Source organism: Miscanthus floridulus, chromosome 13, assembly GCF_019320115.1.
Source record: "Miscanthus floridulus cultivar M001 chromosome 13, ASM1932011v1, whole genome shotgun sequence".
NCBI lineage: Eukaryota > Viridiplantae > Streptophyta > Magnoliopsida > Poales > Poaceae > Miscanthus > Miscanthus floridulus.
This window is the reverse complement of record NC_089592.1, coordinates 52295406-52317581: the sequence shown is the minus strand read 5'-3', so window position 1 is coordinate 52317581 and position 22176 is coordinate 52295406.

Here is a 22176-nt window from a genome sequence, read left to right as displayed (position 1 = left end):
TACCCACAAAGAGCCATTAAGTTGTGACCGAACTCTGACCTGTGTCCGGTCAGCACTGACCAGACACGTCCGATCAAGAAAAATGCTCTCTGGAACCTTACTGATGTTGACCAGATGCTGGCATGCAGAGTCCGGTCACTTCACTATTTAGCATCCGATCAGTTATCAGGATCCTGACCAGCATCCGGTCAGCACTAACCGGACATGTCCGGTCAAGAAAATCCTTCCCTAGGAACCTCTCTGGAGTTGACTGGATGCAGGCACCTAGTGTCCGGTCACTTTTCACTTAGCATTCAGCTAGTACCAGATGACTATAGTTGATCAAATGAACTGACCTGAACTCACCCTCTAGTGTTCGGTCACAACCAGACTAGCGTCCTGATCAATCATTTGACCCTCCATTCACTTCCAACTCGAAATTCTATGTGAATGAAGTTTGCTCAAATTGATCTTGGGGCTACTCTTGAGCTACCTAGTGCTAGGTTTGACATGTGTGCACCACACCTAACCCACTAGACTCACCTAGGTCAAGCTACTAGTCCATACCCCCCTTAATAGTATGGCCAAAGGAAAAACAAAGTCCTAAACTACTCTAAGTGTCTCTTCAACACCAAATGACACATAGAACTAGTCCATCCTTAACCTTGTCATCCATCCTTTGAAAATTGAAATGATTTCCATTGATGGGGGCATGACAACCATGATTGCCCAATCAATTGCCATTACCATGACCTAACTCAAATTGCCTCTACAAAACACATGTTAGTCATAGTAATCTCATGTCGTCATTAATCACCAAAACCCAACTAGGGGCCTAGATGCTTTCACCAGGGTTCCTAATGGACCTGCTTCCTAGCAAAAACTTAGCCTAGCAGATGGCGTAGCAACAATGCAGTGCCTCCTAGGCTAGCCCTAGTTACCTAATGACCGGCTGGGAGAACGATCCGGTCTCCGACTAGAAGGCCAATCCAAGGAGGGGACATAGTCCGACTTCAACCTCCTTTTCTGACTAGGGATATGCCAGACCTCTGCTCATGATCCTTTTCCAACCAACATGGTCAGAGCCGACTGGGAACGACCGACCTGGGGACTGCCCGCTCAGTGAGGACCCAAGGATTAGGCAAAGCAGATAAGGCAAGGCGCTCAAGTCAACCGCAATACCAGAGACCGTACCCTTCCATACCCTACACACCTATAGGATAGTACCACCAGGCCATGCCAGATGGGTACTATGCAAGCTTCCAGGCATGTTAGAACCCAAACAGTGTTGTGGGCGCCGACATTTGCCTTACAGTATTGTAGGCACCGACATTTACCATACCAGGCGAACACGGTAAAACCCTGCCAGATGCATCTAGGCATGAACAGTAATTGTGGGCGCCAACAATCATCTTGTACTCGATGGTGTGAGCAACAAGACTAGGTAGCACATGTACATACTCTCTCTCTTTTTCTCTCTAACTTGTAAGGCCATCCCCTTCACCTATAAAAGGGGATGCGCTCTCTCCCTAATAGAGACAGACACTAGATTCTCTCCTTGGATCTGGCTCTAGAGAACCAGAGCATTCGAACAGCTCCACAGCTCTAGACCTCGATAGCTACACAGAGCATATGCTCCAATACTTAGCGCACGTTAGAGCACCTGTCACTCTTAACCACTTGGTTTAGAGTCCAACCGGGCCTCTAACAGCCCCCTTCTCATTCCATACCTGTTTGTATCCCCACAACAAACTTTGAGCACCTAGGCTCAGGAATAAAGTCACCGACTGACCGAAACTAGACGTAGGGCACGTTGCCTGAACCAGTATAAATCCTATGTCATTGAGTGCTAGGCCACATCCAATCACAATGCATGACAAAACTACAAATATTTACTTGTTGGTCACTTTTCGCATCGACAGTTGGTCATCGGATGGCCCACTTTTCCATGGGGAGGACTGTCGTGCGTTCATGCTTTTGGTCATCGGATGGCCCACTTTTCCACCATCTTCGATATGGCAGGCTCAAGCAATACTGATTTGCTTTGGCTCACTGGAGTTTCCTATGCTCTCACCTATTGGGATGTGGGTTCATCCTGTCTTCGAGCCACTCTAGACCTTCCTCTTTGAAAGTCTAGACTTCATCGCCGACCAGCTCAACGTACTCCACCTCCACGAGGAGGCACCTGTCCTAGTTCCCACTCAAGGAGGAGTGCCCTCTGCTGACCCTAGGGCCACTCAATGACCTCAACATCGAGACACCTACGCTTTGCCTCGAGCCCATGCTAGGCTCAAACTCCATGGTGAGTAACTGCACATTTTGTTCTTTATTCACTATTTAACACCTTCCGCCGACTCTCTAGAGGGACCCCGCTATCCCCACCATGACCGTCATGCGACTGGTTCCTCTATGGCTTCACGTCCCCTACGAACGCGTGTGCATGGGGGCTCCGAAGGATGCTGATGCTGCCCCTCTCACATTCGAATTCATGGGGATGGCGGGCTATGCTCCCACCTCCTTTCATGACCTCATGGATGATGAGGTCAAAAGTGATGGCTCCAGCATTGGCAATGTCGTGGCACCAGGCCACCCTCTATCCTAGGAGTGCGCTATGGCGGATGCTCTGAGACAGCCACTGGTGGTAGCAGAGTCTCTACAGACTCACACCCCTTTGGACCCTCATGTGAAAGTCCTTGCGCAAGCATAGGAGTACGACGATGAGTTATGACAAAGGCAACAGAGTCAGCCGCCACCTGCACTGGCGCGCTCGGTGCAGCACGCTGTGTGCGCATACGTAACTTGGCAAGCATCGCTAGGGGTCATGCTCATCAGGTCCAGCGCAACATCCTAGATGGAGGAACGACCCTCCTCAGTTTGCTCAAGCTGGCCAAAACATCGCTGCTGCGGTAATGCTTCTACGTAGCCTCCTTGAGTCAGCCAACCCATAGGAGCAAGCAATCCACCAAAACCTCTGGGCGCTGGTAGAGACCATTGCCATTCAATAGGCAGAGAGCTCCGCGTCATGACACCAGCTCACAGCCTCTTCCGCCACCGGGGGAACAGGGATGTGCCAGTTGAACCGCTCCATCCACTCACCACTATTGTTGTCAGGGGTGGTGCGGGTGGCTGCGGCTGCACCATAGCCTAACTTGGCGCCTGCTCCACACTAACCACCTATGCGTGAATGCCTCAGGCCAAACTATGATGCTTGTAGTGTCATCAACTATCGATGCCATGCCCAGCACGATGATAACGCCTACCGAATGGTGGTGAGAGCAGGCGATACAGGCCTTGGCCTGACCATCAGGGAGTGCGAGGACATGCACCCTAGGCATGGTCACCGACCTTGATGCCTAGAGCCCTAGCTTGGATGGTCCTGAGGCCATGGGCCTTTGGTCGTCGCATCCAGAGAGCGTCGTTCCCACAGTGCTTCCAACCACCCACCAACATCGCCAGATACACCGAGGAAATGAACCCCAATATATGGCTCGAATACTTATGGCTCGCCTATCGAGCCAAAGGAGTGGATGATGACCACTTCATCATTCAATACCTCCCCATCTATGTGGGGGAGCATGTTCGAGCATGGCTCGAATTCCTTTTGCCCAATAGCATACGTGACTAGGGCGGATCTCAAAAGGGTCTTCGTTGGAAATTTCTAGGGGACATATGTCCATCCTGGGAATTCCTGGGACCTCAAGAGCTGCCAATAGGAGCCCAACTGAGTCCCTATGGGATTACATCCATAAGTTCTCAAAGCGGTGCAACCGCCTTCCAGATGTCATTGACGTGGACGTCATCAGCGCATTCCTCTCTAGGACAACCTGCAAGTCCTTCATCCACAAGCTCGACTCTGTGAAGCCCCATACCACCCATGACCTGCTCAACATCGCCACAAACCATGCCTCTAGCTGAGGAGGTAGTTGGGGTGGTTTTCAGCGGTGGTCAGGATAGGGGCAAGGCCAAGCACAAGGACCAAGGAGAGGTCCCCTCTATACAAAAGGGGAAGAAGAGCAAGAAGGATTAGCGTCGACCGACCAACCCTAGCCTTGGTCACCGTAGCCAATCATGCAGGCAAGCAGCCCCAGTAGGGCCAGCATGACCACTTCAATAAGCTCATGGAGTGTCCTTGCACCAACCACACCTACCCCGTCAAGCACCTCTACAAGGACTGCGAGCTCCTCAAGCACTTTTTGTAGGACACCGTCAAGCTGAAGGAAGGAAAGGGCAAGGAGGCAGCGACCAAGAAAGGAGGCGCTACGGGCAGGGATGATGATGGCCTCCCTGACCCTGAGGAATGCCTCATGATCTTTGGGGGATCCAATGCCATCCACTCTAAGCACCAACAAAAGGTATGCTACAGAGAGGCATGTGCCGCCAAGATGGCCAACCCCTCTTTTCTTAGCTAGTCAGACTCCCCAAGCACTTTTGATTAGAGGGACCATCCTTCCCATGTCACCTGATTGGGTCGCTACCCGCTCATTGTCAACCCCATCGTCCGCAAGAAGTGCCTCACCAAGGTGCTGATGGACAGAGGTAGCGGCCTCAACATCCTCTACATCGACACCCTCGATGCCATGTGCATCCCCTGGTCAAAGCTTCAGTCCAGTGAGCTCTCCCTTCCACAGCATGATACCAAGGCCTTAGGCATACCCACTCGGGCAGATTGACCTACCCATCATGTTTGGAGACTGAGCCAACTTTTGCTCGGAGGTCCCCACCATCGAGGTGGTGGACTTTCCAGGGTCCTACCATGCCATCTTGGGGCGGCCATGCTATGCCAAGTTCATGGTGATCCCTAGCTACACCTACCTCAAGTTGAAGATGCTAGGACTAAACGGCATCATCACTATGGGTAGCACCTTTTCGCATGCCTACATGTGCGACCACTGAGCATTATGAGCTCGCCATGGCCATCATCAACTCCACCAAGCTCCTAGAGCTCAGTAATTCATTGACTCCAGTAGTCCCAGACTACAATGAGCTAACCTCCTTGAGTGCCTTCCACCCGATGGAGGAAACCAAGGCGGTGGGGATCGACCCCGCTGACCCGACCAAGATGGTGCGGATCAGGACTAAGCTCCTGGCCAAATAGGAGAGCGAGCTCACTGACTTCCTATGTGCCAATCATGATGTCTTCACATGGAAACCTTCTGACATGCTAGGCATACCAAGGGAAGTCACCAAGCATGCACTACACCTCATCCCAGGCTCAAAGCCCACCAATCAACTCTTATGCCGCTTTGACATTGAGACGCGTAGGGCCATAGGCAAGGAGATCGCCAAACTCTTGGCAGCCGGATTCATCAAAGAGGTATATCACTCTGACTAGCTAGCCAATCCTGTTCTTGTTAAAAAGAAGACTAGGAAATAGAGAATGTGTGTCGATTATACTGGCCTCAACAAGTCATGTCAAAAGGACCATTTTCCTTTGCCACACATAGACCAGATAATTGACTCCACCTCAGGATGTGAAATCCTCTCCTTTCTAGATGCCTACTCTAGGCCACCACCAGATCGCAATGAAAGAATCCGACTAGGTCATGGCTTCATTCATCACCCTGTATGGTTCATACTATTATGTAACCATGCCTTTCAGTCTGAAGAACGCTGGCATCACCTATCAATGGTGCATGAAGTGGTGCTTTGCTAACCAAATCGACCCTGCCCGACTAGCCTAACTAGGTCGAGCGGCCAAAACCAACAATCACCGTCTATGTAGATGACATAGTGGCGAAAATGGCTCAAGCCAGCGACTTGATCGCAAACTTGGTGGCAACATTCATGAACCTCTAAAGGTTCAGCGTCAAATTGAATCCCGAAAAAATGTGTTTTTAGGGTTCCAAAGGGAAGCTGCTCGGATATGTCATGTTCAAACATGGCATCGAAGCCAACCCTGAAAAAATCACGGCCATCTCCAACATGGGCCCTATACGCAACGTCAAGGGCGTATAGAGGCTCACCGGCTGTTTGGCCACCCTGAGCCGGTTCATCTCCCAACTAGGTGAGCGTGGGATGCCTCTCTATAAACTTCTCAAGAAGACAGACACATTTGTCTAGACTAAGGAGGCACAACAGGCTTTGGAGAGCCACAAAGCATCACTGATGTTGGCCCCAATCCTCATCGCTCCCGACCGAGGAGAACCCCTCCTCCTCTACATCATGGCTAACAACCACATTGTGAGTGCTGCCCTCGTCATCGAAAGGATGGAGCTAGGACACCCCTTGAAGATTCAATGACTAGTGTACTTCGTTGATGAGGTACTTACCAATGCCAAGGCTCGATACCCCTAGGTGCAGAAGCTTCTGTATGTCGTGCTGATGGCGACCTGGAAGCTCCTGCACTACTTCATCGACCATGAAGTCATGGTCATCACCTCATACCCACTCGGAGACATCGTTCACAACCGCGACACCGTAGGTCAGATCTCCAAGTGGGCTCTCGAGGTCATGGGCCACGACATCAGGTATATCCACTGTACTACTATTAAATCTTAGGCTCTCACTGACTTCATCACCGAATGGACGAAAGTACAACTCCCGACCCCAGATGTCACCCATGAGTACTAGATGATTTACTTCGATGGGTCGGTCATGGCGCTTGGCTTGGGGGCTAGAGTGGTTCTGATCTCCCTGGATCGGAGCAGGCTTCGCTACGTGATCCGTCTTCACTTTTTGGCCTCAAACAACACCACGGAGTACGAGGCCCTCATCAACGGACTCTGCATCACCATTGAGCTCGGCACTACATGGCTGTATGTTCATGGCGACTCAAAGTTGGTTGTTGACCAAATCATGAAGGAGTCCTCTTGCAAGAGCTCTGTCATGGCAGCATACTACCAAGAGGTGCGCAAGCTCAAGGACAACTTCTAAGGGATCGAACTACATCACGTCCCCCAAGAGGACAATGATGCCATTGATTTCCTCACAAAACTGGCTACTAGGCAGGTTCCATATACAGATGGGGTCTTCATCAACGACCTCCATGAGCCATCTACCCGTGTTCTAGAGGATTCGATCTAGACCCACTCTGACACCAATCTGGCACCCTGGTGGCTCCAACCTCTCGACATGTCCCAACCCTGACCAAGTGCTTGGGGGCTCCAACTCAGGCGCCTTCATGGTGACATTGCCCACCAACATTGCCATAATGGTGCTCGATCTGGTCAACTTTAGAGTACCGCTGCTGGCCTACCTCCTCGAGGAGGTTCTCCCACCGAAAAGGACTAAAATGTGATGAATCGCTCGACATGCCAAGACGGTCTTCACCATTGTGATGAACTTTACAAGCGGAGCCCATTGGGAGTACTCATGAGGTGCATCCCGACCGACCAATGGAAATAGCTTCTCCTCGAAGTCCATGCCAGAATCTATGGACACCACGCTGGCCCCAAGGTCACTGGTTGGAAAAGCTTTCCACCAAGGTTTTTACTAGCCCACCGCACTACGAGATGCATAGGAGGTCGTCTGTAGGTGTGAGGGATGCTAGTTCTATGCTAGGCAAACTCATTTGCCGGTGTAGGAGCTTCAAACCATCCCCATCACCTGGCCATTCATGGTCTAGGGCCTCGACATGGTCGGACCTCTCAAAAATGCCCCAGGCGGCTTCACTCACCTGCTCATAGTGGTGGACAAGTTTACCAAGTGGATAGAGGTGAAGCCCATCACCAACATCCACTTGGAGGAGGCAGTCAAGTTCTTCCTTGACATCATCTATCAATTTGGTGTTCCAAACTATATCATCACCGACCATGGAACAAACTTCACCGGGAAGAAGTTCCTAGACTTCTATGATGGATACGGCATCAAGATTGATTGGGCCTTGGTCAGACATTAGCGTACTAATGGTCAGGTCAAGTGGGCCAATGGCATGGTCCTTCAAGGACTCAAGTTCTGCATCTTTGACCGACTCAATAAGTATGCCGAGCGATGGGTCGCAGAGGTCCCAGCGATTCTCTAGAGCCTGAGAACGATCCTGAACCAATCCACAGGGTTCACACCTTTCTTCCTAGCCTATAGAGCTGAAGCAGTGTTGCGCTCCAACCTCGATCATGGTGCCCCAAGAGTGAAGCCTTTTGACCTAGACCGAGCCATGGAGGCTCAGCAAGATGAGGTTGACCTGCTCGATGAGGCTCATGAGATGACTATCATCCGCTCCGCTCGCTACCAGCAAACTCTCCATAGGTACCATGAAAGAAAAATCAGCGGTAGGATCCTCAAGGTCGGTGATCTCATGCTCTAGAGAACCCAGTCGACCAAGGAGAAACATAAACTCTCTCCACCTTGGGAAGGATCCTACACGGTGACCAAGGTGGTCCGACTGGGTGCCCACCAGCTAAAGGATGACAATGGCAATGTTCTCACCAACACATGGAACATCAAACAGTTACATCATTTCTTCCCCTAAAGCTTGGTCTTACCATTTTCTTTCCATCCAACGTTTGCTCCTACAGCACCCCAGCCTGAGCACTCTCGGCCTAGGTCGCTTGGGGGCTCCACAGGGGTGCGCTACCACCCAAACAAAAGGGTGTCGCCCAAACGAAAGGGCATTCTATTCCTTTGATTACCCTACGTAACTAATGTTTTAAACTCCCAACCAATCACACCCTACCATGACCTATGGTCATGAGCAGCTGAGCCTCACAGGCCACGCCCAAGTTCTTAAGGTTGCAGCCTATGGGTCAACGGGCAAGTGCAAAAAAGAAAGGACAAGAAACAAACCTATGCTAGGGTAAAAACAATGGTGGATGGGACAAGCTTCCCCTCACAAGTGATTTCATCACAAAAACAAACTCAAAATAGTCACAAGTGTAAAACTGTTCACACGAGGGCTTCCCCATGAACTCGTTCATTTACATCTATTGACTATTTCTACTCTAAACAATATTATGGCCGCCCGGCGGTATCGGCTGATGGCACGGTCGATGAGGACGAAGGTAGCTCACTCCTAGTTGGGACAACATTCGACTCTATTGGGGGTGGGATGACACTCACCTCTAACCCGGTCTCCACTCCTTCCACAGGTAGGACAACATCTTTTCAACGCACATCTTCAGCCATGCTCAAACAATGAGCCTCCATCACTGGTCTTCACGAACAAACCCTACCCAATGAAGCATTGCCTAGTTAAATAGGGCATGGCCTAGGCAGGGCCCACCACTACCGCAACTTGGGCATAGGAAATAAGGTGCAACCGCACGCAAACGACCCTCTGCCTTCCCAAGTAGGGTTTAGAAGGGCCCACCAATGGGATCTCCATAAAGGAGAGACCAATGGGTCACCCAAGTCAATCGGATGGCTTGGGCGGCTGCCGAGATATAGGTAAGTAGCAGGTGGGATGCCCCATGTAGGCTATACTGACTCTGTCACGAACGACGGGCCTGGATTCCATTCGGAAATATCCAATAAAGAGCTCCCCGAACCCGTCACTCGAGCCATCAAGGTAACTCTGCCAAAAACCCCTTTCCTATTTTCAAGTATATGATCATCCATTCATCCATTCTCATGCATGCATCCATACATTCATCCCATACATCCAAGCATTGCATAAGTAGTTGTTGCATCACAACGCTTCGTGTTGCATCACAAAGTGGTAGTCACCTCATTCGATAAGAGTGACAACCGACCGGGATTCGAAGGCCAGCCCACGAAGGGCTTGAGGCCGCCTCACGTCAAATAGAGCTAGGGGAGAAAATGCAGATGAGCCCCAGCTGCCCTCGCCCAATTAGCTCAGGAGCAGATAGGGTCATCTCGACCTTCTCGTTTGATCCTAACCTTGAGCCATGCCCATAGAATCTCCATCGAGGGGAGGCCAGCGGGCCACCTGAGTCGGTCTCTAGAATAGCTCGGGCACCTGCTAGGAGGTGGGTTAAGGAGCAGTGGAATGCCATACGAGGGATATGCCGAACCTATTATGAAAGACGGACCGGAATTCTGCTCGGATGTACCCGTTAGCGAGCTTACTGAGTGCGTCACTTGAGCCATTGAGGCAAGCGACGTTAGCTCAACCACTACGGTTGCGGAAACCATAGATGGGGTAATGCATGAAACTAGACCGACACCTGGGTCCATGCTCCATCATGCCCGACCCCTCAGCCACGCCCGACACCTGGGTCTGCGCTCTGTCGCGCCCGACCCCTTGGCCGTGCCCAACACCTAGGACAGCGCTCTATCATGCCCGACCCCTCGGCCGCACCCGACACCTAGGTCCACACTCCATCACGCCCAACCCCTCGACCACACTCAACACCTAGGTCTATGCTCTATCATGCTCGACCCCTTAGCCATGCCAGACACCTAGGTCCATGCTCCATTGTGCCCAACCCCTTGGCCATGCTCGACATTTGGGTCCGCACTCCGTCGTGCCCATCCCCTTGGCCACGCTCGACACCTAGGTTCACGCTCCATCGAACCCGACCCCTTGGTCGTGCCTAACACCTAGCTCCACGCTCTATCGCGCTCGACCCCTTGGCCACGCCGAACACCTGGGTCCATGCTCCATCGTGCCCGACCCCTTGACCATTCCTGACACTTGGGTCCATGCTCCATTGCGCCTGACCCCTTGGCTGCGCATGACACCTAGGTCCATGCTCCGTCACGCCTGACCTCTTGGCCGCACCTGACACTTGGGTCCGCGCTCCATCGCGCTTGACCCCTCGGCCACGCCTAACACCTAGGTTCGCGCTTTGTCTTGCCTGACCCCTCGACCATGCCCGACACCTAGGTCCACGCTTTGTCGCGCTTGACCCTGTGGCCACGCTCGACAACTAGGTCCACGCTCCATCACGCTTGAACCCTCGATCGTGTCCGACACCTTGGTCCGCGCTCGGCCGCGCCCAACACCTGGGTTTGTGCTCCATCGCTCTCGACCCCTCGGCCATGTCTGACACCTAGGTATGTGCTTTGTCACACCCGATGCCTTGGCCACACCCAACACCTAGGTCCATGCTCCATCACGCCTGACCCCTCGGCCATGCTTGACACCTGGGTCCACACTCTATCTCGCTCGACCCCTCGACCACGCTCGACACTTCGGGTCCACGCTCCATCGCGCCCGACCCCTCAGCCATGCCCGACACCTGGGTCCACGCTCCGTCGTGCCCAACCACTTGGCCACGCACGACGCCTGGGTTGGCGCTCCGCCTCGCCCGACGGTGACCCATGATTTTACACCCACCGGGTGCCCTTGTAAAACAGGTATAAATAGCCCCTTCATCACTTCATAGAAGTCCCAAAAGGGCTTGAGGGCTCCTATCAGGTTCATAAACTTGGGGTCCCTAATGGACCCGCTTCCCAGCAAAAGGTTAGCCCAGCAGATGGCGTAGCAAGAACGCGTGCCTCCTAGGCCGACCCAGTTACCTAACGACCGGCCGAGAGAACGATCAAATCTCCATCCAGAAGGCCTAGCCAAGGAGGGGACACAGTCCAACTCCGACCTCCTTTTCCAACCGGGGATACGCCGGACCTCCGCTCGTGATCCTTCTCCGACCGACACGGTCGGAGCCGACTGGGAACGACCGACTGGGGACGCTCGCTTTGTGAGGACCCAAGGATCAGGTGGAGCAGATAAGGCAAGGCGCTCAAGTCAACTTGTTAAGAAATATTTACTTGTAGGTCACTTTTCGCACCGCCAGTAGGCGAGAAAAGTTCTAAACGGTTTATTCTTTTCAAGAAATGGATTAAAAATGCAGTTCCTTGCTAAATTCATAACTAATTATTAGAGTGTGATAAAATTATGAAACTTTTTGTGTAGCTTTGTTATGATGTGCTTAATCATGAAAAATATGAGTTTGTCAAAATCAGCACTTTTGCTATGCTTAAAAATTATCTCTTTTAATTATAAAATGTACCTTGCATTATTTTTGCAGACAAAAAAATAATTCTTTAATGATGAAACTTTTTATGTATGCTTTACATGCTTAGACCTGCCTTCACAAAAAGTTTGGTACTATTTTGACAAACCTAACTTGGTTAATTAATTTAAGTGTCTTTAAATGCCTTTTCTTAATTTAATAAATGCTAAAATGATTTATATAAATGTTTATATGACTTTGGTGTATTTGAACATTGTTTGTGGACCTTAGAACACCCAAACCCCTATTGTTCCTTAGCAAGTTAATTACTTGTTTGATATGCTTTGAATCAACTTGTTTATATAATAAATTAAAATGGTTTATTTAATATTTAGTTTAGTTTTAGGAGTTCCTTATATGATCATGAGTTAGTTACATATTAATCACTTGTTGGACCATGTTAGTGTAATTACTTTCATGATAGACAACTAATTAACTTGGTAGCTAATTAACTACAATGCTTTTACAAAACAAACCCTAGTTCTTTGGTGAAGTAAAGTTGTACTCAACTTCCTTATCTTTGTTTATCTTCTGTCATGCACTTGAATGTTCTCATCATGCATCATGGCATGTAGTCCATCATGTTAAGCAAAGCATCATTATTATGTGTAGTGTACGAGAGTGAGAAGATTCATGTTGATCAAGATTCGGAGAAGGTCCATCCACTAGTGATGTTGGTGCCAAGTCTAACCCCTGTGGTCCTCTGTGGAACTAACCTTATCTGCAACACAAGCAAGCCCCGGTGCATATCCCTTGTCTCTAGCAATTATAAATCTTTACTACACTTTAAGTCCGATGAGATGTGCATTCGGTAATTAGGAGTTGGTCGAATATCGTTGCTGCATGATTAACTTGATAATCAGGTATCCTTAGTTATACCTTGCTAGTATGAATAGGTCGATATCTCTTATGCTTAGTAATGCTTAGACTTCGATAGAAGTCGAATGATGGTTTCATCATTCGTGAGATATAGGTTTTACCATGGTTCTTCTCGGCTTCGTTTATGGATCGTGAGAATACTGTAACACCCTCGGTGTTACACTATAAATCATTTACTAAAACATGTCATGAGCATTAGATTTATGTGTTAATGCATGTAATAAAGTGTATAGATCAATTTCTATAACTCGAAACGATCAACTAGAATGCAAAACAAAAGTCAATTCAATAGTCATGTTATGTCACTTAAGGTTGAAAACCAATTTTTATTAAGCAAAAACGCTACGAAACATGTATGTGACACTTAAAGAAAGTTGAAAGTACAAACTTTGTAGATGGCAATGAAATACTTGTTGTTGAAAAAATATTATTGTTAGATAGTATTTCTAATAGCTTAGAAATGGAACTTGGACTAAAATTCAGCCCAAGACTTATCAATTTTTCAAAGTTGAAAGCGATGTGATAATGCTATATTAGTGAATTAATTCTGAAAAATTTAGCTAAAGTCTTGTGCTATATTTTTGCTTGGTGGGTTGCATCCAAGTAAGTACTTGTCAATGATATAGGGGTTGGTTTAGTTAGTGTGTGCTTTGATCATCAGTTAATTGCTACAAAAGCTAGAAAATGTTGTTTGGGCACCGGTTGACAGCATCTACTTGGCATGCTCATATTTTCTTTTCTAGTCTACCTTGGTACAAGTATGTTGCTCCATTTAGTAGCCCTAGGTACCATCTTTAGGCCAAATTCATCATAATTTCAGTTTTAAGATGAATTTATGATGAAAAATAGTTCATCATAGAAAGTGCGTCATATTTGAACTTCTATGATGAATCTAGAAATTCAATATAGAAGTGGCTTGATCTATGACAAAAAACTGACCATCATAGAAGTGTTTTGGCATACGTGGTAGGGGGCAGCCACGCTGGCGGGTGCTTCTATTAGACATGCTTTCCACGTGTACATGCTATAGCCGGTTGCATTGGAGATGGTTCAGGTTAGTGTCACCTTCTTTTTGCATAATGTGACCCTCTCTTGTCCTTGCATGTTTTAGCTTCTAGCTAGACCACGTGTCGGGTCCTAGTTGTTCCACTTGTTAGGTTTTTATTGGCACACGAGTCACATTTTAGTTGGAGCAGGTGTCACTTCTTCATTGGACCGTGCATCACATTTTTATTGGTCCACGTGGCGTGACCACAATACCCCGCATATCTTTCTTTTACTTGACCACATGTCACGATGATGTATGTCCACGTGTCAGTATTTTATTAGGCCATGTGTCACACCCTGAGCTACCACATGTCTTTTTTTATTCGACCACATGGCAGGATGGATTTGTACCATGTATTTGGTTTGTATTCGCCCACGTGTCCTGTCCTGCAACTTACACGTGTCATTCACTAGTTTATTCACATGTCAGATTCGTTCCAACGTTGGAAGTCGGACCTCAAAAAGAACTATATCCAAAAGGGGTTAACTCCCTTCCATGTGTTTGACAAACATAACTCCTAGTCAATGGGGGGACCTTGTGGCTCAAAAGACTTCACCAAAAGCATTGGCCCTCAATGCCTGTAACACCAAGCTAGTGAAGAAGAACATGCACCACCATCGTCTATGTCCTAGTGGTTACTACAGCAAGGAAGCGATGTTTAGGAAGATGAAGGAATAGGTTGCCATATCTGGGGCATACAACTTGCAGGGGGTTTTGAAGCACACAAGGAACTAGATCCTTTTGAGGAATCTAGAAGCATCCAGCACACTTAAGTTTGATAACCTAGAGATCAAATAGGCAGTATCAAAGATACTGAAATATGGTGAAGAGAAATAGAAGGGCTCATTCAAGCCATCTAGAGAGAGGGACGAGCTTAGCCTTACCTTGGGAAACCTCGAGCACACAGGCTATGTTAGGAGGCTAGGGAAAAGAATGACCTAAAAGTATAGATTCAAAGAGGACAAACACATGTATAAGAAATATGGCAGAGACTAGGAGGCTAGTCTTGAGCCCCAAGTGAAGGCTCTAGTTGTGAAGGTGCTGGAAGAGCAAGGACTATCTATAGAGCCATAGATAGTAATGGCGCCGCTAGGAGAACTAGCATTAGTTGGCTGCCCTCTAGAAGTTTCCAACAACCAAGGTTCCACTACAGCCACAACCCCCGTCGATCGCATACGGGAACCAACTAGTTGCACCTTGGTAGTTCTCATCGATAGACAAAACACTATGATGGAGGTGGCAATGGGTGTGGCACATCCTCCTAGCATCTTGCATCACAATAATAGGATCCCGCTAGACTACACTAGGGTCAAGGTGCATACCATGAAGCACGAATTCATGCAGTGGCACATAGACTACCCAACTCCCAAGGGATTGTAGTTACTCAGAGAAGTAATGAACTAGTTCATCCTCTGGCACAAACGAGACATTATATTGACTGCTTCTTTGCTGCATGTTCAACGTTTGGAGTTCTTTAGGAGGGGGAGATACTTTCACCATCTCACGGTGACCACTTGCCTGAGATGCCACAGTCTTACCTGCCTCCTAGCGAGCACGTGCCTGACATGCCACAGTCTTCTCTGCCTTATAAGGAGCACGGGCCTAATGAGATGCCATAGCCTTCTCCGCCTTGTAAGGAGCAAGGACCTGATGCGGACCTGATACATGAACAACAAGAAGGTGCTCCTAAGGAGCCAGAAATTTGACAAAAGCATTCAATCACCATAAGGCCAATTTATGTGTTGATGAAAGATGCCTCGTCAATGCACAAGTGGTATGCCCATGACCAGTTTAAACCTAAGAATTGAGTCAAAGAAGTCCAAGCACCTAAGGAGATAGTCACCAGCAAACAACAACTGACAAAGAAGTATCCAAATATTGATGCCGTCAAATGGTCAAAGGATTGCCTGTTAACCTATGAAAGAGGCAAGCCCTTCCTACCAAACCGGAACATCTAGCGCCTACCACTTGGAATAAAAAGGTTCCATGATTGGTACTTGTGTGCTCTCCCGATGACCATAGAACACACACAAGCACGCTTCCCCCAACACATTTGGAGGCTCAAAAGGAAAATTGCCTTTGACTTTAATGACATCCAGACAACCTTTCACCTCGAAGAAATGTGGTGTCTATAAGTCCTTGCCCTCTTGATATGATATGATTCTAGTCTTTGGATTCTGTTGTAACTAACCCACACCATGATTTGTAGAATGCAGGTGCACCTTTCAAAACAAATTCCAAGTCTGCGAGCTGGCAAACTTTAATTATGCTAAAGACTAGAAACTAGATGGCAAAGAGCTAGCTGCTAGAAATACCATTTAGGAGAAAGAGGCAATCTGGCAGAAGGAAATAAGGGTGGCATCCCTTAAGGTTGTGGCGTACATTTCCCTAGCTCTTAAATATCTCCAACATAATTCCACTATATGGCTACCATACAACTTCAAGTTCAACTATATACTTAAAGCTTTAAGAATACACATTACTTTGTTTAATACAAAAGAGCTTATCCATTTCTATGGTTAAATTCATGTAGCCGCCACTAGATTATTATAGGCGTCGATGTCAGGATGGGCATTGGACCCAAACACATACAAAGACTTCGTATCGAATCTCGAGACATATACATATCGACAATCCTCTTATATGTTTGTATATATACTTGTAATGTTCACTTTTGGATACTAACAAGTTGCATTTGTTAAATTCATTCGAACAGGGTGTATAGGTTCTACGTTAATACATATAAAGGGAGACATGATCCACAAAGGAAGGGTAACCTGTGTGTCAAAACAAAATATGCAGCAAGTGTAACTTACTTTACTACTTCCATTACATTGCTGTCCAAAGCATTACTTAACATTTTTATATGCGAAACACATAGTGCCCAAGCATAAGCCCGGGAGTGTACACTGTGGATATTACGTATGCACTATAATGAGTAACACTGGTGCCTAAAGGAGACACCCCTGTTGGGTAAGTTTGAACCTCTTCAGCCATAGTATAAAAACTTGGGACAAAACGCACGCATATGTTATGAAATACTAAACCTAAACTTGTTTTCTTGTAGTGGAAAGAAGAGAAAGGATTGAGAGTGTTGACGGTAGTTAACAACCATTATAAACCATCAATATAACATGCATAAGGGCATAAATATAATCACCAACAAAGATTTAGGGGTTTAAACTAACAAATTCCATGAGTTTTGGTGAATCTATATTTTCTGCAGGGTTTATCTAGAAAACCGTCGAGGTGGACCTACATGTCAGATTTAATTGCTCTTATTCGCAGTGAAATGGACACCAGAAGGTTTCAGAAGACTCGAGAGGACTCCACACCGAAGTGGAGGGCGAGAGGCTGCCAAGTGGGGCTGCCCGGCACCACCTACAGGCCACCCGGCCCCTATGCCTACCTATCAGCCTCCAGTGTCGCAATGTCAGTTCTCCACCGCTGCCTAGGTTGCATCTGCACCGTCCTTTAAGTCAATTTGATTCAAGGGCTCACGTTGGACACTCTAGCCTATATATATCAGCCCTAGCCCCCTCTGAGGCATTGATAAGTCATTTGAGAAGATAGAAACCCTAATCATCCTCAGAGCTACACCATATTCTAGGGCATAGCTAGTTAGGCTAGGTCTAGAGGGAGGCAAGCAGGCTTCGCTTGGATTCCTAATCATGTCAAGAGCATGGTTTGGTATAATCTTTGTACCCCACTCTCTTTTGTACCTCTATTACTTTTATATGCTAGTTACAATTGTTATGACAATATTAGTATTTATCTTATTCATGTTCTTCGTTATAATGTTCATCATCTACTTTGACTATATGCATAGTATAGTTAGATTATCATCATGTTCATGCATAAGTTCATATAGCGCTCACTCTAAGGTACCATCGGTGAGTGGTCGACATTGTGTAAGCGTGGTGCTTATATGTTGTTTCATGTGGATACACCCTATATTTTGGGTCATGTGGTAGATCATTGTCGACAGAATATCATTGGCAGTCCATCGAGGGGTATCCCACGATGGTAGATTTGTCGGTGGGGGTGCGCGTAATCAGGAACCAGATGGTGACACAAGGCAGTAGAGACAGCGATTTAGACAGGTTCAGGGCCATCTAATCGATGTAATACCCTACGTCCTGTGTCTTTGGTGTATTGTATTGAGATGTAGTAGATAGATCTTGATGGATTGTGTCCACTAGGGAACCCCTGCCTCTCCTTATATAGTCTGGAGGGATAGGGTTACAAGTAAAGTATCCTATTTGGTACTATATAATGTCTTGCGGTGCATGCCGAGTAGCACCTACTATGCCTTGATCTTGTGGGTCAGGCCACATCTGATGGTGCTGGCCCATGTCTTGTCTTGTGGGTACCGAGGGCCATACCCCCACAGCTAGTCCCCGAGCCTAATAGTAGGTGACATAGTCGCATGGTGCCAGGGTCAGAAAGTAGAAGACCAGTCGAGCAGGTAGTCAGTCCCCAAGCATAGCCTCAAGATGAGAACAAGCACATTCACCGTAAGGTGAAGTGTGCCCACTTAATCCCCGAGCCTGTAGGAAGATGAAGAATGAATCTTGTAGCAGGGTCAAAGAAAAAGAAGTCTGAAAGCTTGCTGACATCGTCTAACATACACGTATCAAGACCCCAGACGTGCTACCTAAGATCAGCACCCTGATCCAAACAGCATGGAGCAGCTTGATAGCTCACCGACAAGACATAGCAAGATCCGACCACCAATGGAGCACCGAGGAGTCCTCGATGTCGCTGGCGATGACCGAGCACCGAGGAGCGAGGAGTCCTCGGCATCGCTGGCGATGACCAAGCACCAAGGAGCAAGGAGTCCCCGGTGTCACTGGCGATGACCGAGCACCGAGGAGCGAGGAGTCCTCGGTGTCGCTGGCGATGACCGAGCACCGAGGAGCGAGGAGTCCCCGGCATCACTAGCGATGTCTGAGCTTAGAGGAGCGAGGAGTCCCCGGCGTCGCTAGCGATGACCGAGCACCGAGGAGCGAGGAGTCCCCAGCGTCGCTGGCAATGTTCGAGCACCAAGGAGTGAGGAATCCCCGACATCGCAGGCAAAGTCTGAGCACCGAGGAGCAAGGAGTCCTCGGCGTCACTGGTGATGTCCGAGCATCGAGGAGCGAGGAGTCCCCAGCATCGCTGGTGATGTCCGAGCACCAAGGAGCGATGAGTCCCTGACATCACTAGCAATGACCGAGCACCGAGGAGCGATGAGTCCCCAGTGTCGCTGGCGATGACCAAGCACTAAGGAGCGAGGAGTCCCCGGCATCGCTGGCGATGACCAAGCACCTAGGAGCGAGGAGTCCCTGGCATCGCTGGCGATGATCGAGCACCGAGGAGCGAGGAGTCCCCGGCATCACTGGTGATGTCCGAGCACCAAGGAGCAAGGAGTCCTTGGCGTTGTCGGTGATGATCGAGCACTGAGGAGTCCCTAGCGTCGCTGGCAATGTGCGAGCACCGAGGAGCGAGGAGTCCCCGGCGTAGCTGGTGATTCCTGAGCACCGAGGAGCGAGGAGTCCCCAGCGTCACTGGCAATGACCGAGCACCGAGGAGCGAGGAGCCCCCAGCATAGCTGGCGATGTTCGAGCAGCGAGGAGTCCCTGATGTAGGCGGTGATGTCCGAGCACCGAGGAGGCCCTAGTGTAGGCAGCAACTGCGATGTCCGAGCACCGAGGAGTCCCTGGCGTAGCTGGCGATGTCCGAGCACCGAGGAGTCCCCAGCGTAGAGGGCGAGGTCCAAGCACCGAGGAGTCCCCGACGTAGCTGGCGATGACCGAGCACCAAGGAGCGAGGAGTCCGCGGCATTGCTGGCAATGACCGAGCATAGAGGAGCGAGGAGTCCTCGGCGTCACTGGCAATGACTGAGCACCGAGGAGCGAGGAGTCTCCGGCGTCACTGGCGATGATCGAGCATCGAGGAGTCCCTGGCGTTGCTGGCGATGATCGAGCACTGAGGAGCGAGGAGTCCCTAGCGTCGCTAGCGATGACTGAGCACCGAGGAGTCCTCGGCGCCACTAGCGATGACCGAGCACAGAGGAGCGAGGAGTCCCCAGTGTCACTGGCGATGTGCGAGCACCGAGGACCAAGGAGTCCCCGGCGTCGCTGGCGATGATCGACAACCAAGGAGAGAGGAGTCCCCGGTGTCGCTGGCGATTCCCAAGCACCGAGGAGCGAGGAGTCCTCGGTGTCTAACTAGTTGACCAAGCACTGAGGAGTGAGGAGTCCCAAGTGTAGCTAGCAATTCCTGAGCACCGAGGAGTGAGGAGTCCCTGGCGTTGCTGGCGATGACCAAGCACTGAGGAGCGAGGAGTCCCCGGCGTAGCTGGCGATGTTCAAGCAGCGAGGAGTCCCCGATGTAGGCGGCGATGTTAGAGCACCGAGGAGCCCCCGGCATAGGCGGCGACTGCAATGACCGTGCACCGAAGAGTCCTCGGCATAGGCGGTGAGGTCCGAGCACCGAGGAGTCCCCTAGTGTAGCTAGCAATGTCCGAGCACCAAGGAGTCCTCGGCGTAGGCGGTGAGGTCCGAGCACCGAGGAGTCCCCGGCATAGGCGGCGAGGTCTGAGCACCAACGTAGCTGATGACGTCCATGCGGTGAAGTGTGCCCACTTAGTCCTCACGCACAAAGTATCCATGCACCGAGGAGTAACTGACATAGCTAGCGATGAAGCATGAGCGACGAACAGTCTGGTCAACTGATCGGCGGCGAAGTGAGCATTGAGTAGAAGTGATCGGTGAACAGTCCAATCAACTAGTCAGCGACGGAGTCCATGAACCAAGCGGTCTGACCAGTTGATCGGTGGAGAAGTCTGAGCACTAGGTGGTCCGATCACCTGGACGATGATCCTGCAATACAAACATGTAGAACAGGTAGTACATGATGTAAAAATAAATGAACTCTGGAGAAAAATCAGCAATGGTGATGAAATGGCGTATGCAGTTCGGCGATCAGTTGGCGTGAAAATATATTTATGTTTAATATAAACCACCTGAACAGATAGTGTGTAGCTGAGTCTCCAGCCCTAGCTAGCCCGTTAACCATAACACGGAGCGCGGAGCTTGTGCACGTGTAGGAGGAACATGTGTGACCAAGGAGCCGCTGCCGACCACCCATAACACAGAGCACAGAGCCCATAGCACATGTAGGGAGGAGTCGGAGACAGGGCCGTCTCTGGAGGCATCCGAGCATCAACTAGACTGTTTGGGGGTTCAAAAAATCGTTTGGAGAGAAAATATGGAGAAAACAGCTCTGAGAAACATTATGGCGATTAACGAAGATTGGAAAATATTTAGAAGAATATTAAAACATGACTTAGCTTTGGACGGAGTGTCTGGTCGGTGGCGTATGGCATTATCTAGTCGGCGAGAGGATGGATGTCTTCAACCTGGTCAGTGAATCTACCCCTCAGGGCATGTTGGTAAGCGGCGGCGGTGTTGGTGAACCCGAAGGGTAGGGCCGTAACCCCTGGAGTTTCCCGAGTAGCCTCCGATAGATCTAGATCGGAGGGTGGTCGGCGCTGAACTAGAGTGTCCAGAGCCGATTCGACGATGGAGAGGCAATCAATGAACTTCAGGCCGCCTCGATCGATGGATTCGATCAGATCATCGTTGCTGATCTGCCTCCTCTGGTAGCGAGGAAGCAGGCGACAAGTTGTTGATGAAGGGACCTCGGAGGTGGTTCTAAGATCGGATCTGCAGTCGCATGTGCTGATGTAGCCAGTGATGAATTGTCGTCGTGGACTGGCATGGATCTCCACGAGATTGATGACAAGAACACGCTGTTAATTTGAGGTCCATCTGGCTCGCCATGGATCAAGCGCACACCCCTACCTAGCGCGCCAACTGTTGACAGAATATCATCGGCAGTCCACCGAGGGGTATCCCGTGATGGTAGATTTATCGGTGGGGGTGGGCATAATCAGGAACCGGATGGTGACATAAGGCGTAGAGACAGCGATTTAGACAGGTTCGGGCCATCTGATCGATGTAATACCCTATGTCCTGTGTCTTTGGTGTATTGTATTGAGATGTAGTAGATAGATCTTGATGGATTGTGTCCACTAGGGAACCGCTACCTCTCCTTATATAGTCTAGAGGGACAGGGTTACAAGTAAAGTATCCTATTTGGTACTATACAATGTCTTGCGGTGCACGCCGAGCAGCGCCATGCACGCCTTGATCTTGTGGGCTAGGCCACCTCTGATGGTGGCCCATGTCTTGTCTTGTGGGTACTGAGGGCCGTACCCACACAATCATGGATGTGACACTCCCATTGAGCCCTTTGTAGTCCACTCCCCTGAATATAAGCGCACGTCAGGTTCGGTTACGAAGGAAGGGCGAGCTCTATTCTGAATCTTCCTTAGTAATATCCCTTATATGTAGATATGACGATGATCTT